The 19029-nt window shown below is 48.3% G+C and overlaps 1 long non-coding RNA gene across 1 annotated transcript in view; it reads right to left on the bottom strand.

Annotated features, from left to right (window-relative positions):
• LOC141573451 (uncharacterized) overlaps positions 1 to 19029 on the bottom strand; it is a 72976-nt gene that overhangs the window by 13496 nt on the left and 40451 nt on the right. Inside the window, exon 3 of the long non-coding RNA XR_012499167.1 lies at positions 4783 to 4915. This is a non-coding gene — a long non-coding RNA (uncharacterized LOC141573451). The remainder of the gene's footprint in view (positions 1 to 4782; positions 4916 to 19029) is intronic.

The following is a 19029-nucleotide window of genomic DNA, read 5'->3' as shown; positions in this document are numbered from 1 at the left end:
AATCCTGCTGACTTCTACAGTTGCTCCTCATTCTCCATCTTTCTCTTTTTCAGTCTCCTTCCAGATTTTGCAATTTACATGAGTTTTTATCCAACTCCAACTAAATTTTAGAGGTTAACATAACCAACAAACAAGACGGGATTACCATTCATACCTGTTAAGTCATTTGAAGTGACCATTAGCTGCTTTAAAATTTTTGAGGGTTTTATATTACAAAGTTATAATCCCCGTGTACACTCTAGCTTTTGATTCATTCGTTTTGATTCTGATACTATGTACTTGCACAATTGCTATCATTAAGTCTAATTATATAATTAGCATAACATGTGTGATCATGTAATTAGAATGTGCAATTATAATGTGCAATTACATAATTACAATGTGTGATGGCATCAGGGTGTAAATATCCTTCCGAAATGTCAGGAAGAAATATCCCGTTTGCTCAAGAAGTGGTTTTTAAAGTTCAGTTTCACATTTTTTTTTCCAGGATGGATATTCAAATATGATTTCAATCAAGCACTTTAATTGTGCTTAAAGAAATAAAAATTTTATTTTTTCTTCTTTTAATATCTTTTCTAATTAAAGTACAAGGTAAGAAACTTTTCAATGCATCAAAATTATCTTTAACTGATTGTTCCACATTATTTCAGTTGAGAAAATAAAATTATTAGAAATCCTAGAAAAAGAAACCAATCCTTAATGCGTGAACACTCGGGTCTAGCAAATTTCTGTCTACAAATGTAGTATTTTCTTTACTCACCAGGCTTGCAGTAGCTGCATGCCAAGCATGGTCTGGAGGCTTCACAGCTTTCTCAAAGCCCAAAATATACAATCAAACACATTATTATTGTTTTCTCCCTTCCCTGCCTTTCCACCTGCATTACCCATCTCAGTGGCTCTTAGACTTTAGCTTGCCTCAGAATCACCCTGAGCACTTGTTCAAACAGATTGCTGAGTCCCCTCCCCAGAGTGTCTGGTGAGGTAGCGCTGGGGTGGACCAGAGAATCGATTCTTCTAGCAGGTGCCCAGTTGTTGCCAGAGATGAGGTTCTCATCATCATGGCAGGAAGAATTCAGAGACAAAACACAGAGGGCAAGGAGGTAAAGCAAGGACTCATTTAAGTGATAGGATGCTCTCGGGGGAGAGCGGGCAGCCTCAGGTGAGCAGCTGCCCTGAGTGTCTTTGGCAGGCTGGTTACACAGGGTGTGACAATGAATGGGCAGAATATTCATTGGGAGGGAGCAGTTTGGGGTCATATTCCCTGATTTCCACCCAGCTCCACCTTCCCAAGGGGAGGAGGGATTTTTGTCCTTATTTAGTCTGGATTGACAGTGTCATGGCCTCGGTGCATGATGGGAACTTCTAATCTGCAAGGCTAATTTTATTGAAATGAGGACATAATGAGCAAAAGGTTGCATTTGGACACTGGAGAGTCCTGCCTTTCCCCACTTTCTTTGTCATCCTCCAGGATCCTTGTTGCCCCATAGTGTGCGGTTTCTTATCACTCCAGAGGTTCCTGCCTTTTACTGTCTGCCCGGAGATCCCTGTTATTCACAGGCTGCACAGTCTTCTTCCATTTGGCCTGTGGCCCCCTTCTCTGCCCTTACCTAGCTACCTGCCTGGTTCACACAGTGACCCTGTTACCACTGGTACAAGGACCACACTGGACAACCCTCGTCTTAGCCATCACCAACTTTCCCAAGCAAGAAGCTTCAAGGTCATCCTCGATTCCTTTGTTGCTCACCCTCCTACCCCCACGTGCTGGCTTGGTCACCAAGCCTTGTGGATTCTGACCCAGGAAAGTACGTCCTGAGTCCACTCTCCACCCTCCTTTCCATCCCTGCTGACCCTGGCTTAATTCAGCCCTCATGCACTTTTTCCCAGAGGTCATCATGTTCTCACACCTTCTCCTCCTCAAACCCACACTGGCACTAATTTGATCATACTCTCCATCACTCCCTTTTGAAAAATGTCTGCTGGTCCGTCATGGACAGTTTCAAGGATAGTTTTAACTTCTTAGCCTGGCCTGAGAGGCCTTCCCATCTTGGACACCAGCTTCCCTTCCCCGACCCAGTTCCCACCACTCCACCGTGCTCCAGCCACACATCCGTGCTCTGCTCCTGTGCTAGTGCTAGTGTGAGGGCACAGAGAGAAGACGAAGCAATGGGGGGGCTGCTTAAGGGAGGGGCGGGACGGGAGGACTGTTCCTTCACCACTGCTGTGTGCCAGGGGCTTTGCCTGCTTCCCTACGGGGACCTCATGAGCCTCTGTTTTACAAGTTTCATTTGCTAGATGAGAAAATAGAAAGCTGAGGGAAATTGTGCAAATTGTTTAAGGCCAAATACTTAATCAGTTGCACCATCAAGCTTGAAATTCACATTCTTACAGCAAATACACTGTCTACCTCCACGATTCACATTTGTTTAGCGAATTTCATAGTGAAGTTCATAGTCCACTTTAAAGACACGCCTAGACAGACTGATCTGCAGACTGGTGTTGAGCTAGAAAGCAGCGTCTAGGGAACTGAAACAGGGCTCGGCCTCAGCCCTGCCCTGGTCCACGTCGTGAGCCAGCCCCATGAAGCCCAGAGTTTACGGTTCTCAGAGCTTGAGATGTCTGCTACAAAAATCACTGCATTTCCAAACGCAGTATCAAGCTGGAACAAGGACAAACGTAACAGCACATTTAGTTCCAAAGTAACCGGACAACTTGCAGGATTAGAAGAAATTGGGTGTTGACAGCATTTAATTTGTGAAAGATCTAGGGGTTTCTTCCAACTGTAAATTTGGCAAGAGCCAGCAGTGTGACATGACTCCTGAAAAAAATACCTAAAAATACACCTGTACTTGTTTTCAAGATGCCACTGAGTTCAATCTTTAAAATGATTCTTCTCCAGGGCAAATTTTTATTATAAAGACTTACCCATATGCAACACTAAGAGAAACATGCCCACAGTTTAGAAATGAAGGAAGAAGACACTGAGTGATGAAAAGAGTTAAATCATTAATCTGTGGGGCTCTAGGTCCAGGCACGTGAAAGGGCAGGTGCCAAACAGGTACCAACACTGCCTGACACAAGTGAAAGGCCAGAACGAGGTGGGTGCTTCAGCTCCTGAGGCGGGGCTGCTTCACTCTCAAAACAAAAAGAGAAAAGGCTGCAAATACTGCCCATGGCTGTAATGTATGCGATAATTCAAACCTGAGATGGGAAAGGAAATAGGTACTTAGCTGAGGCATGAGGTCCTAAGCCAAGCAACCCACTCACTCAGCGATTGCTTTGAACGGGAATCTGAAGCTAGCACTTCACGTGTTACTTCAGTTCTGCCGTCTGGCTGGAAAGGACCATGTAATATCTAGGGAGGGGGAAGCACAGACCGACATGGGGAAAGAGAGAGTAGAAAACTAAAACTCAAGACAAAAAAGCAAAAGAACACTAAGAAAGACAGACTCAAGTATCAACACGTGGGCTTTGAGTGTCGCAAACAAAATGCAAATAGAGCAGAAGAGAATGTAAAATAAGTGTGTTTGATCCTAAAGCAGTAAAGGAGGGCGTGGCAGTCATAAACGGAGAATAAGAAATAAAGAAACAACTGAGATAAAACCAAGGAGATATGAAAAAGAACCCACTGGAAATACTGAGAATGAAACATACATTCATTGAAATAAAAATGTCTGAAAGCAGCATAAACTCTAGGCTGGACACACCAGAGAAGTAACCAGTAAAATTAAAGCTACTTCTGAGCAATTCACCCAAATGCAGGTTTAAAAATATGAAAACACAACAAAGCATCATGGATGAAAGTTTAAGGGGTTCCAGAACTCACCTAATAAGAAGTTCCAAAAGAAGAAATAGAATAGAATTTGCAAGAAGCGCATTTGAAAAGACAAAAGCAAATGCTTTTTTTCAGAATGGAAGATGAGAATCTTCAGACTGAAAAACCATCAGATATTGAGCATTATAAAATGAAATAAATTTGTATCAAGATATACCCAAGTGAAACCTCAGAAAATTAAGGATGAGAAAACCAAGAAACCTGCCAGAGATAACAGGCTTCCTTCTAAACAATGACAATCAGATTATTAGCAGAAAATGTCATCAGCAAAAAAACAGATACCTAAAATCTTCCATGGACTAAGGGGAAATAATGTCAACATAAAATTCTGTACCTCATGAAGCTATTTTTAATGTAGGAAACGTGAAAAGACGTTTTCAATATGCAGAGGCCAAGATGAGTGGCTACTGCCGATCTGCATGTATTGTCCCCTTAATACTCTGCATGACACCATTTGACGGGCGATGGATGGTACCGAGTGTTCAGTAAACCATGGGGAGGGTGCAGATCAGCCGTGCCGCCCTCTGGCCGGCTGATTCCGAAGCAGGTGCTTTAACCAGCATCTCACTTATGTTCATAAAGCTCTGCTCACCTCATCTACTGAAATGGCCAAAGATACTAAGGCTGTCATGAAGATTAAATAGAGTCCTCAGAGCCTGTGGGTGCCTCGTCCCCTTTCTCTGCACCTGTGAGACTTTTTATAAAATTTTTTATCGTTTTGGGGAGGGTGGGAGGAGGTAATTAGTTTTGTTTTTTTTTAACAGAGGCACTGGGGATTGAACCCAGGACCTCGTGTATGCTAGGCACGCGCTCCACCGCTGAGCCGCCCCTCCCTCCTTGCACCCGGAGGCTTAAGCCTTCAGTACAGCGGCAGGAGGCGCTGCTTTCACCCCCTCATCTGAGACCAGCTGGTGCTGACCCCGCAGCAGCCGGGAGCCCCGTGAACTCACCTCAGCGACCTAAAATAAAAGCGGGCTGGGCAGGGAGGGGCCGGGACAGGTCTGCTTCCCGCTCCTGCTCAGTTCACCGGAGCTGGCGTCCTTCGAACAAGTGGGACAAACTGCACTTCTTCGGAAAGATGCTCTGGACCAGAAACATAAAAAATGGGATAAAAGCGTCAAAAAGCCCCCCCGGGCGGGGAAGACGCTGCGGGTGGACACGCCAGGGCTCATGGCAGCTGCTCTGAGGTCGGGGAGAGCCCCGCCCGAGGCTGCCACGGTGTGGGTGCGCTCAGCCGCCACACTTCCACAGGCCCGGCGGGCAGGCGCCTCTTCTCAGAGCTGCCCGCGCCAAGTCCACCGGCACTGCCCTGCTCCCCGGGCGCGCGGCCAGGCGGCGGGGGGGGGGGGGGGGGGGCGGGGGGAGGGTGCGCGGCCGGGGGGCGGGGGGGGCGGGGGGAGGGCCCTGGGGGGGTGCCGGGCTCTGCCCTCACTGCTGGGCCTCCCTCCTCTCGCTGGCTTGTTTCCCTACCGAAAAAAGGGATCGGACGCCTAACGCCTGAGCTCCGGTCCAGCCTACGTGCGCCCGACTCCGGGTGAACAGCTACGGGGACTGAGTAAATGAGCCACAGCGGAAACACCACCGTTTGCCGGAGAGCTGTCTGGGGCGGTTAGCGCCGTGTGGGATGCAGCTCCTGGTAGCGGGCACGGGGCCGCCTGCTGTCCGGGACGGCGGTAGTGGGGGAACGAACGCCCCCTGAGTCTGGGCGGGCCGGGCCAGGGGGGCGCCGTGCTGCACCGCCTGCTGCTTACCAAGCAAAGGGCTTTGGCAAATCGCGGTCTCCCCGGGGCGGGGAGAGGGGCCGTTCCAGCCGCAGGCGGATGGAGGCGTTTCAGAGCAGTTTCCTGAGGAACGCGCTCACTGGCCACGGGGCGTCTGCTGAGGCCGGCAGCCCCCGAGGACCCCGTGACATCCCGGGGGACTTGAGCTGCTAACGCATTCCAGCCCTCGGTGTGCTGTCGAGCCACAGCGCAGGACGGCAGATGGGCAGAACGGTGAGAAATACAGACTATTCAGCAGAGTGCGCTCTTCCATTGCAGAGTGGTCCCCAAGCCGGGCTAGTCACAGAGTAACTGGAGAGCGGCTTAAACACGAGATCCGCAGGCCCCCGCTCAGCAGAATTCCGGAGGTTAGGGCCGGAATCTCTGTCCTAAGGGCCTCCTGAGGACTTCGGTGACGGGCTGGGGTCCTTGGCTTCAGATTGTCCAGCCTTCAGGTGACAGGATCTCATCAGAGACGGCAGCTGGCACTCTTATCCACACTCAACAGACAAAGCCAACTGCCTACCCCGGGTTTCGTTTCTTTGTTTGTTTTGGAAGAAAGAGCAGCAGAGGTTTAAAAAAATGCAGGGCAAGGAGTTTCATAGCTTCCTAAATTCCTTTCCCAAGGACCTCCATTTAGGAGTGGAGGAGCCTCTGGGTCCAGCCCACAGCCTCACCTCTCCTGGTCACCCTGCTTTCCTTGAGGCCCCTCCTGAATCCCCGAGGAGCTACCTGCTCATCTCAAAACACAGAGTCCTGAGCATGAACAGGTCGGGAATGAATCAGCTACAAATGCGAGGGGTGCGTGTCTGCAAACGCCTGTGTGCTCGCCAAGACGTGTCTTCTCGCCTTGCGGTCCAAGGGGCTTACATTAGGAAGGCGTTTCGCGTACCCCTTGGGCAGGGCTGCGAATCCTTGGCCCCTTCTTTGGGTCCCGCGCCGTTCAGTTATAGGGACAGAAACCACCCCTTCGCTTCCCAAATACTTACGAGCTTCCACCTCCAAATTGACACTCTTTGTCCCTCTGAACCTTCTGCGCTCAGTCCGTCCACACTGGCTCTTTGTAAGCCTGTTCATGGTCCTAAGACTTCCTTCACCCACTCCCTCCCTCCCTCCCTCCCTCTTCCATTTCATCAAATGCCCGTTACGGGGTAGCACTTTAACAAAATGCCGGGGATACAAAAATAGAAGATATTATCTTTCTCTTAAGAACCCTACAACCAAGCTGAACAGAAAAAAATACGTAACTTGTAAAAAAAAATGAACATAGCTTAAGAGACCTCTGTGACAGCAGCAAGCTTACTAACAGTCACATTACGGGGGTCCCACGAGGAGGAGAGAGAGAAGGGGGCAGATACCTTATCTGAAGAAATAATGGGTGAGAACTTTCCTAACCTGGGAAAGGAAACATTCAACCAGGTCCAGGAAGCAGAGAGAGACTCAAACAAGATGAAGCCAAGGAGGTTCACAACAAGACACGTTATAATTAAAATGGTAAAAATTAAAGTTAAAGAGGGGATCTTAAAAGCAGCAAGAAAAAAGCAACTAGCTACTTACACGCGGACTCCCATAATTTCTCAGCTGACTTTGCAGAGGGAGCTCTGCAGGCCGGAAGCGGGCGGCGTGATACACGCAAAGTGTTGAAAGGGAGCCATCTACAACCGAGAACTCCGCCGGCAAGTCCGCCATTCAGATTAAAAGGAGAGGTAAGGAGTCTTGCGGACAAGCAGAAGCCCAGAGAGCTGAGCGCCACTAAGCCAGCTTGACGAGGCTTGTGAAAGGGACTTCTCCATGTGGGAAAGAAGGGGCCACGCTGAAAGTATGAAAATTACAAAGGGGAAATCTCACTGGTAAAGGCAAACGACAGAGAAGGTAGCAGACCAACCTCTCACAAAGCCAGTGGGAAGGTTAAAGCCGTCGATATCCACGATCCCTAGTTAAAGGATGCACAAAGCAAAAAGATGAAAAATACGTCAGAACATCAAACCCGGGAGGGGTGAAAATGCAGGGTCGTTGGTGGCATTCGAACTGAAGACACCAACAACTTAAAATAATCATATATGTGATTATTTTATATAATGATAGATCGATCGATAGTAGCTGTTTGTGAAACTCATGGTAACCAAAAATATATAACAGATACAAAAAAGGAGGCAGAAATGCAATCGTAACGCTAAAGACAGTCATCAAATCACAAGGGAACAGAGCAAAAGAAGAAGAAAGGGGAAGAAGAACCACAAAAACCAGGAGCATTTAACGCAGTGGCGATGAGTACCCACGTATCAATCATTCACCTTGAATGTAAATGGACTGAATGCTCCAATCAGAAGACGCGGAGCAGCTGGATGGACACGAAAAGAGGACGCATGTTATGCTGCCGACAGGAAACTCACTTCTGACTGAAACACACACAGACTGAAAAGGAAGGGATGGAGAAGTGATTCCATGCAAATGGGAGAAAAAAGAAAGCTGGAGCAAGGATACTCTGATCAAACAAAATAGACCTTAAACAAAGACTGTAACAGAGACAAAGGAGGACACCACATAATTCTGAAGGGGTCAATCCAAGAAGAAAATACAACACTTGTAAATACATATGCACCTAAACACATAAAGCGAGTATGAGCGCACAGAAACGGAGATACTGACAGCAGCACAGTAACGCGGGGGACCCAACATCCCGCTCCCGTCACAGGACACACTGCGCCGACAGACTTGCACTGCCAGGTGTTTAGCCCAAGACAGGGAACACACCGGTTCAGGAAGATACATGCACACCAATGTGCATGACTTACAACGGCCAAAATATGGAAGCAACCTGAGTGTCCACTGAGAAATGAATGGATAAAGAAGATGTGGGGCATAAATACAACGGAGTATTACTCAGCCATAGCAAATGAAATCTTGCCAGTGGCAACCATATGATGGACCCAGAGGGTATTATGCTGAGTGAAGTAAGTCGGAAAGACAAATACCTCATGATCTCACTTATGTGAGGAATCTAACACACAAACAAAACAAAATGAGAACAGACTCATAAATAAGGAAGGGAAAAAAGTGATTTCCAGAAGAGAGGGGGTTGGGGTGGGTGAAACAGGAGTAAGAGATTAAGAGGCACAAACCTGCAGTTACGCAATAAGTAAGCCAAGGGGTGTAACTTGCAGCAGGAGGAAGATGGCCAATAGCACCGCAGCAACTTTGCAGGAGGCAGAGGTTACTAGACCTACCATGGTGGTCCTTTCACAACGTGTGCAAACGTCACATTGCTACGTAGTACACCTGAAACTTACATAATGTTGTGCATCAACTATATTTCAGTAAAAAGAGCCTTACCACTTATCTTCTCCAACTCCACCAAGTTGAACAAATCTGTGGTGAACCGCTTCATTAAAATTAAACACACTCTCCCGTGTAATACATAAACAACACTCACTTCCTCTTTCTGGGCTTCAGGAAGTGTGTCTAAAGCAGTGGTTTTTAAAACATGTGCTCTGCGGACCTAGTCCAGGGCACGGCTGGGAAGGCGGGCCCACCTGAGCACCTGACCCCTGCCTCCCCCACTCCATCAGCGTTCCCACCTAGGGTAAAGCCTGGAGCTTGTTCTGTGGTGTGCTCTCACAGGGACTGGTGCAGGTGAGGCGTAAGGGTCCTCCCACAGCCTGCATTCTGTAGTTTTGAGATGAAATAAAAGGGCAGGATGTGCAGATCTGAGTGAGGAGGAGTTCACATTGATGACAGAGGTAAGAGGGAACCATGGTGAGGAACAATTTCAGGGCTATATACGCTGAAATTAAGGTGTGAGTTTTTAATTATTCCCCTGAAGCCAAGCACGGGGAGGCTGGGGGAAGGTGTCCAAAAGGTTTCACGCTACCAGAATAGATTTTAATGATCACCTGGCAGCTTCCAAAATTAGGGTTGTAAATGTGGTTATTTTTATCAGTTGACACTCATCAAAAGAAAATTCAGTTGCTCTGTATCAGTTAAATGCTTTTTGCACATGACGTGACTAAATTATTCATCATTTTATTATGAACCCAAGTGAACACTGCGTGCCCAAATGCTTAATAGTAAGCAACCAGCTATTCAAATATCTGACCTTCTGCATACCTGCCCAGAGGAAACCACGTTTTTAAGTTTTACAAAACAGAAAAAGTAGAACTCAAAGTACTATGTACATTAATAATTATTTGCATCATCTTCTCAATTGCCTCCATGTTGAGCATTTGTGGAATAACTTTGACTGTGTCAGTTTTGTGTAGGGATTCTCTGCCTCCCGATCTCGCACAGAACAGACATTCATCAGAGTGTAACAGACTTGCAAGAAACTGTCGTCAGTCTTGAGTTACTCAGGAAATTTTTTAAATTAATAAGACACACAGATCGGCAAAAGTGCTCCCAATGCCATAATTCTGAAGGCAGGCATCTCCACGCTTCCGAGGCTGGGGCTGAACTGTTCTGCCCTCAATCTGGTCTCTGGGTGGACGCTCTCGGGAAATGGCTCTCATGTTATAGACGATTCAATCATTCAGTCACTCAATCATCTTGACAAGGCGGTCTTTTTCCCCTTCATTTATGATAATGTGCATAAGAGGAAAATTAGAGTGAAAAATGGATTTTGACTCAAAGTGAAATTGGCAAATGTAATCAAGTCCCAAATGCAGTAAGGACTTGGACGTCCTCTGCCTCATCGGTCTAAAGGTCGCTGTCAGACCACTGCCCTGGCCCGACCCTGCATGCTGAGCCCTGCCACGAGGCTCCAGGCTCCAGGAAAGGGGGTGAGGACAGATGCCAGTGTCCTCAGCTCGGCGATGGCCCCAACCAGGCCTCCTCCCTGGGGTGCAGAGCATGTGGGTCAAAAGGCTGGCAACTGAACCTGCGGCTGAGCCCCCAGTCCCACAGTGAGGTGGCCCACGTGTCTGGGGGGATCTGCCAGCCCTGGGCACTCCCAGACTCAGCTCTTGGTCCAAGTTTCTATTTCTTGCCTGACCTTTATTCTCCTTCAAACAGAAGCCGAAACAATGACCCAGCCAGCTCCTCCGTCTGGTCACTACCTTCTGTGGCTCCCCATCACTGCAGGTGTCCACCTGGCTGTCCTGAGTTCAGCCAAGGCGGCGGGAGCTGCTGAGCGCACAACGGGGTCCCCGCTCCATCCTCGGGTCAGTGGGGCCGAATCCAGCATTTCAGACCGGCCCCAGGAATGCACTGAGCATTAAAAGCCACACTTTCTAACAGATCCCTGACCCGCCTGTCTTCTCCATGATTTCTGGATTGGGGCCGGAGCCGCCTCCCGCATAGAAACAGCACTGGCCGCAGTGAGTGGTCTGAGTGTGCTGACCTCAGTGGTGAGGACGGCAGTTATGAGAATGCGCAGTTCTCTGTGGAGCCTGAGGTGCAAGCACTGTGACAGGCTGGCCAGTACTTACCCTCCCTGGAAAGAGGACCCAGGGACAGGAGGGCACCAAAGCCCACTGGCACCATCAGCACTAGCCAGTGCCATCCATCCATCCACTCACACATCCATGGACCCATCCATCCATCCACTCACACATCCATGGACCCATCCAACCATCCACTCACACATCCATGGACCCATCCATCCATCCACTCACACATCCATGGACCCATCCAACCATCCACTCACACATCCATGGACCCATCCATCCATCCACTCACACATCCATGGACCCATCCAACCATCCACTCACACATCCATGGACCCATCCATCCATCCACTCACACATCCATGGACCCATCCATCCATCCACTCACACATCCATGGACCCATCCATCCATCCACTCACACATCCATGGACCCATCCATCCATCCACTCACACATCCATGGACCCATCCAACCATTCACTCAATCTTCCATCCATCCACCCATCCAGCCACCCACTCATCCATCCATCCACCCACAGTGAGCTTCCCGCAGGTGAGGCAGCCTAAACAGACTTTATCAGAAGAATAGTGTTAGAGGGGACCTTGGAAATTACTTATCCCAATCTCCTAGTGTTCAGACCAAGGACCTGAAGTTCAGAAACACACAGTGATTCTCCAAAGTGCAAGCTTCTTTTAAGTGATGTATGAATACGTAATCCCACGGACGTAAAAGTACCGTTTGTCTGTGGAGGAGTGTGTGGAGGCAGCCGCTGGGATGTGAACCGCAGTAAGCTCGCTTGCTGGGACAGTCACCTTCTTCTGGTAGTTTCAGTAGTGTTAACTGTCCTATGTTATCTATATAAAGTTTTTTAAAGAATAATAAATTCAGAGCAAAAAAATAAGCATTGTTGCATAGTTTAAATCTCGTACAGGTGAATTCCATGAGGCCTAGCTGCACATCACAAGAACGCCTCTAACGGCTGCGTGAAGGTGCACCGATAACCAGTGAAAACACGTGGACTCAAATCCGAAGACGACAACGAAGGCAGAAGCTCTCGACCGAGGGCTTCGATGGCCTCGGAAACAGACCAGCGGATTTGCCGCCCGGGCCTGTTGTCAGGGCCTGACTCAGGACCCAGATCAACGACTCCGAGACAAGACAGACTTAGGGCAGCTCAACAACCACCGGGGAGCAGGCTTCCACACACCTGAACTGACCGGGCGCGGCCAGGCCGGAGAGACACCGCGTCTGCACCGCCTGCAAACACGGCGCTCCTGTCCGTGACCAGTGCTGGACGCAGGCCCCTGTCTGACCTGATGAGCACTGGAACCAAGTCCATCCCTTCGGCTTTTACCATGTCCCTGCAGCTGGAGTGAGGCAGATACACTTACACTGGTTTTACAGGTGAGAAAAAGTGAGCCTCAAAGAGAAAAGTATAGTCAGAGAAACAGAATCAGAATCCACACATGAAGACAAACTGGAGAAGCTATTTGTGTCAGAAATTTGGTTCAAACCACGAGCTTCTGAGCTTAATTCCCACACTTTTTCAAACACTAACTTCCAAGGTTTTCCTCATTTTGCTGGCCCCAGAACGTAGTCTTTGATCCAGAAAGAAAGCAGTAATAGCCAACTGGTTCCTAAGTCGCATCTCAGGACCCACGTTCCATCCCCAACCCCCGACCGGGACCATATTCAACCTCCAGGAATAATGACCATGAGCCTCTCCAGACAGCTCCTGTTTTCCTGACAACCCTCCCGTCATCTGGAAGCTGGCCGGAGGCGTCAGCCACCGCCTGTCCTGTGTGCACATGGCATGGGGCAGAGGCGGTCACAGACTCAGCCCTGGTCCCTGCAGAGCCCCGCTCCGGGCTGGGCACACACGGCACCCACCTGAACAGCCTGGAGGAACGTGGTCACTGGCTGCACTGAGGGGCATCTGCCTTCTAACCAACAGGAAGCAGTGGGGAGAGAGGAGGTTGTGACAGCATTTCATTTAAATTCTCGGCTCCCTGCAGACACCCCCAATAGGCTTCTTGCTGATGAAAACCCAATGGTTCTTTGGGGTCTGTTTGGTTGCCTTATGGATTAAAGAACTCGGCGTGTGTGTATGTAAAATTGTTACTCATATATAGTAATATATTATACGTCATACACTATATGTATAATTGAATAATGAATATGTAATTATAATAATGAAGACATAGATAACATATAATATATACAGACAGATTCCTGGGTGCTATATATATATTTTTTGGTCCAGATTTTTGGGCAGCTGTATATTTTTTTTCTGTGCAGTGTATATTTTGGGATTTTTTTTTAAATAGACTTTATTTTTTTAGAGCAGTTTTAGGTTCACAGCCAACTTGAGCGGAAGGTACAGAGAGTCCTGGTAAACTCCCCAGCCTCACGCGTGCATGGCCGCCCCCGTTCTCAGCACCCCCGCCAGACGGTGCGTTTGTTACAACTGCTGAACCTCACCAACCCGCCACCATCACCCGAAGCCCACGGCTCACCCCAGGGCTCACTCCTGGCGTTGTGCGTCCTGTGCGTTTGCACAAATGGCTAATGACGTGTATCCACTACACGTGTCACACAGAGTTTCCACGCCCTGAGAATTCTCTGTGCTCGGCCTGTGCACCCTTTCCTCCTGCCAACAACCATACATATTAAGAGCTATTCACTTAATTATATGGCGTGGAAATCACTGGCTTAGTGAAGTCCTTGCAACATGTATGAAGACCCACACAGCACACTGCAGCTGTCCAATGTACCCCTAGAACTGCTAGTATGTGCCACGTTATACGTTAGGGGGAGCTAGCCAGGAAATCTGGGGGCATATGTTACATGTTACAAGGAGCTGGCCAGGAAGTTTATGAAGTTGGAATCCATCTAATACCGGGAGTTGAAGGTAGAAATAATTTTCTTTGAAGAAACTTTCAGGAAGCCCACAATATTTTGGCGCTCCTTCCCTATTTTTATGATTTATCTGAACTTCATGGGGAAATAGGTATCATCTCACGTGTTGGTGCTAGCTGGCTTCCAGCGCTGCCTGGAGAACCTCGGTGACAAGACTCGGAGGCTGTGAGCACGATCAGTGGGTGGCGGGTGCCGGGCAGGGGGTGCAGCGGCCAAGGCGGGGGTGGGAGGCAGGGGGTGCGCAGGGGATGCGGGCCACATGGGACACCAGCCAACAGCATGAGGAGAAAACTGAAGCAGATGATCCTCCTGAAATTGGGCAACTTACCTCAGTCTGCCCATGCTGACGACAACTGACCTTAAAATTAAGGCCGACCTGCGTACTCAAGCTCACTGCAATACTGCGTTGCTCACACAAGCCGAAGGGTGGGAACGACCCAAGAGTCCATCAGCAGATGGACGAGTCAGATCTGCTCTGTCCATGCCCTGGGACGTTACTCAGCCAGAAGGAGCGAGGTTCTGGTCCACGCTGCTACCCGGAGGGACCTGACAAACACGACGCTGAGTCAAACCAAGCCAGACACAAAGGACACATGTTGTGTGACTCCACAAATGTGAAGTACCCAGAGCAGACAGAGTCACAGACACAGAGGACAGCGTAGAGGTTACCAGGACCCGGGAGGGGTGAGGCAGGGAGGCGGTGTATGGTGGGTGTGGAGATTTTGTTTGGGCTGATGAAAAAGGTTTGGAAATACATATTGGTGACGGTTGCACAACACTGTGAATGTAATTAATGCTACCTAAAAAATAGTTACAATGGCAAATTTTATATTATATTTAAAACTTGACCATAATTTTCAAAAATCAATACTGTGAGGTCGCTACTGAGCACGTTACAAGGGTGCCCTGTGAGCTGTGTGGACAGCACCTCGTTACAGCGCTAAGCAGGCCGCTGCCACGCAGAGGAGGCGGGCCGGCTCGTGGGGGCCAGCATGACCCTTCACCCAGGGATCTGGGTCTGGGGCATGAAAATACCGCATTTGTTTGAAAGGTAATGAGGACACCCCCGCAAGGTGCAACTGCTCGTTTGCAAATATTATCATGCATCACATTTGCTTTTGCAGCTGGTGAGCATCTCACAGGGGGGCAAGTGCTCCATGCAGCCCCCGAGTGGACGTCACTCTCCCCTGCAAGAACATTCAACAGGCCCTAGAGGGCTTCACCAAGCGCACGCTGATCCCGAGAGAAACTGTTACTGGTGAGGAGTAAGCCCCACGTGTAACCATTACCGTGAGAGTAAATGTCACTGTATATAAAACAGATAAACAAGGACCCACTGCATGGCGCAGGCAGCTGTATTTAATTTCTTACAACAAGCTATAATGGAAAAGAATCTGAAAATATATGTGTATATATGTGTGTGTGTGTGTGTAACTGACTCACTATGCTGTACACAGAAACTAACACAACATTGCAAATCAACTGAGCGTCAGTTAAAAAAAATTGGATAATACAGTGCCTGCCTCACAGGTTTATTATGAGAATTAATTGCGTCGCTGTCTGTAAAACACTTAGTGCTTGGCACAAAGAACGTGCTCTGTGTTACTAGTACCTTCTTTCTGTGTTGGAAAGAATCTTTCTCTGAGGGCGAACTTTACGAGACTGAAGCATAAAGCAAGAAAACGCCCCGTGCGATGCTGTAACGGTGGCTGCACGTCACTAGCATCTGTCCTGACTCGCAGGACACACACCACCAAGAGGGAACCTGACGCAAACCATGGACCACGGGCGACACTGACGTGTCAACGGAGGTTCACCTGCTTTAACAAGTGTCCCATCTGGTGGGGATGCCGATGTTGGGGGAGGCTGTGTGTGTGTGGGGTTGGGGGTTCATGGGAAACCTCTGTAACTGCCCCTCAATTTTGCCATGAACCCAAAACTGCTCTAAAAAATAAAGTCTAAAACTTATGGTTACCAAAGAAGGGAAGTGGGGGAGGGATAAATTAGGAGCTTGGGATTAACGTACACACTACTATACATAAAATATATAAACAACAAGGACCTGTTGTATCACACAGGGAACCATATTCAATATCTTGCAGTAACCTATAATGGAAAAGAGTATGAAAAAGAAAGCACATACATATGTATGGATTTATAACTGAATCGCTAGGTGCACACCTGAAACTAGCACAACATTGTGAGTCAACTGTCCTTTAATTAAACAAACAAACAATAAATAAAAGATACATAAGCAACAAGGATTTACTATTCAGCATGGGGAATTATCCCCAATATTTTGTAATAACCTATAATGGGATATACTCTGCAAAGAAAAAAAACCATGAAATCACTATGATGTGCACCTGAAACTAGCACAATGTTGCAAATCAACTATACTTCAACTTAAAAAAAAAGTAACGTCTAAAAAAAAAACAAAAAAGAAACAAACAAATAAATGATAAAGTTTAAAGACAAAAGCCATTTCCACTGAGTAATTACATTGCCCAAATTAGAATTAAGAAAAAGTGATAAGGATTTATCACTTGTGTGTGTGTGTGTGTGCGTGTGTGTGTGTCCGTGTGTGTTTGCAAGAGGCAGAGAGTGAGAGAAACTCTTAAATGGGCTCAGAAATACCTCAGAGGAAGGGCTCCCGCATGATGAGTCCCGCACCGTCCCTGGTGTGGCTCCTGCGAAGCCGCGGCAGCGCTGGGAAGTCCACACAAGACGAAAGTCTTCTGCAGTCAGGGTGGAGCACGGCTGTGGGATGTGTGCTCAGGCTGCGTCAGCTCAGTAAACGTTGTTAATTTGCTTATACGCCCACCCAGGGTACCCGGATGCTGCTTTATTTGAAGTCTTTCGGGACAGGAAAGCTGATGGGAGGAACGAAGGATGGTTTTGGCTGCCGTTGGCTGCAGCCCATGGGGAGAATTGTTTAAACTCACTCATTCAATCAACCAACATTCGGGCGTTTATTATGGCTTGGCACTGCCCACTGCTGCGAACATGGAAATGAACAAGGCATGGCTGTGCCTGCAGACAGAACTAATGAGGGAGGCAGACATCAAGAACCCATGTCCCTGTGGGTCCGAAGGGCAGCAGCAGAAGCGCATCGTGCATCCAGACGCGGTGCAGAGGAGGACAGAGGACGGGACGGACTGCGTGGGCCGGAAGCAGGGACTGGGATGCTCTCAGCGCAGTCAACACGCATGAGGACGCCGCGGACATGGGAGAAGGCAGGGGTGCGCGTGTGTAGCAATCACAGCAGGTAGCTGCGTGAGATCCTCGCTGGGAAAGACAAACTGGCCCGAAGCCCTGGGAGGAGAGGGAGACTGGGGGACGGAAGAGCAGCTCAGAGACGCAGAGAGTAAAGAAGCCAGGGTGCCAGGGAAGCACCCAGGTTTGCTGTGCTTGTTTCAAAATCACTGGTTTTGTAACTTTAGAGTCACGTCTTTTTCACCGGTGACTCACTGAGAAGTCTGCTTTCCTGTGTTACTGTTGGGAGTGTCGCCAGCAAAAGTTCAGCTCCTTGTAAGACGCTGCGCCCCCCGGACACGCGGTTCCTGTGTTCTCATTAGAACGCCTTCCACGATCTCTCACGTTCCGTGACCATCTGGGCCACTTCCACAGCACGGGCCTCCACGTTAACACATGGCATTAAACATCCGGGGTCAGCTTTCGGTTCTGTGACCTTGACTGCAAAGTCCGTTGTGTTAATGACTAACAAGGATGAACCCACTTTGAACGCACACTTGCGAACCGGTTTACAGCAGTCACGGTTAATAAAACATTTAAGTTTATTAAAATGCTCAAATCCTTAGGTACGAAACATGGGGGAAGAGAGTAAAACTGCCACATAGTTTCAAGAAAACAATCTAATAGACCAACATCTCAATGACTTTACTCATTCCTCATATCATATACAGTTGCCCCTTGAACCATTCAGGGGTTGGGGCACCAATGCCCCACACAGTCGAAAATCCCAAAAAATAAAGGAAGTGACACACCAGTCACCCGAAGCAGGAAGCTGAAACCGTTTGGACAGAACCAAAGCTCACACCGTAGTTCATCTGATTCCTGCCACATTATCTATTCACAATATAGATACTGTGATCTCTAATTGAACACAATTTTTCCCCACACTTAGGTCATTTAAAGACCTGTAAAGTGAAAATACAGGTACTATATTTATTGAAAAAAATTCGAGTATAGGGCATAGGTGGACCCACACAGTTCAAACTCGTGTTGTTCAAGGCTAACTGTATCCGTGTCATTGGAGTTAAAAATAATAATCACTTTTTATAGGTCCTGAGATGGCTGAAAAAGCAAGCGTTAGCTGATGGAAGCAGATGGAACAGCCCCCAGTGACACGCGTGGACACCCCCACGTAACCGTGGAAAACTCATTCCCAGCAGATGGTTTAGCAGCCTTCACTCCAACCTTCTAATTGGCACTTATGGTAAAATTCTTGGAAACCTGACTGTACGGCCCCTGAGGGGTGAGAAGAGGAGAAACTCCTAGGAAAGAATCATGGAGAAAACAGAAACGACAGCAGAAAGCTTAGGAGAAAGTAGGCGCGGAGCATAGTACCAAAAAGGCAGGTTTGAATTGTCTAGCAAAGGCACTTTTTTGAGGCCCATGTTTGTAAGCCCTGCAGACTGACAGGGCACCACTCTATCTGCTTGTGTGCAAATCTGCCCACGTGAACAGCTGCGTGTCCACGGGGAGGAAGACCAATGGGGGCGGTTAGCAGAGTCCTGTTTATTGACCCTGGTGAGTGCTAATCATTGGCTCGTGTTCGTCACTCACTGACATTTATCTGCATTCACAAAGACGCCTGCATGTCAGCATTTCTCATCCTAAGGACCATTCACAGTCAATACGTCTACCGGCTTCTGCTTGTAAACAAGGCAACCGTGTTTAAACTAAGAAATACTTTCCTAATCCGGAAAGCCTAGGATGAGGTATTGGGATGGAAGGAAGTTGCCAAGGAGACCAAGAAGGTGACTGCAGGGAGCAGAATTGTGGAGGCAAATTTGCACAGAGGGAAGGAGCTTTGAAGAGAGTGCACGGAAGCGACCTGCGGTGCCGATGTGAGAGACTGCGTGTAGGTGTCAGCTGAGGGCTGAATGCTTGT

The sequence above is a fragment of the Camelus bactrianus genome, chromosome 15, assembly GCF_048773025.1.
Source record: "Camelus bactrianus isolate YW-2024 breed Bactrian camel chromosome 15, ASM4877302v1, whole genome shotgun sequence".
Classification (NCBI taxonomy): domain Eukaryota; kingdom Metazoa; phylum Chordata; class Mammalia; order Artiodactyla; family Camelidae; genus Camelus; species Camelus bactrianus.
This window is presented reverse-complemented; position numbering and strand designations above follow the sequence as displayed.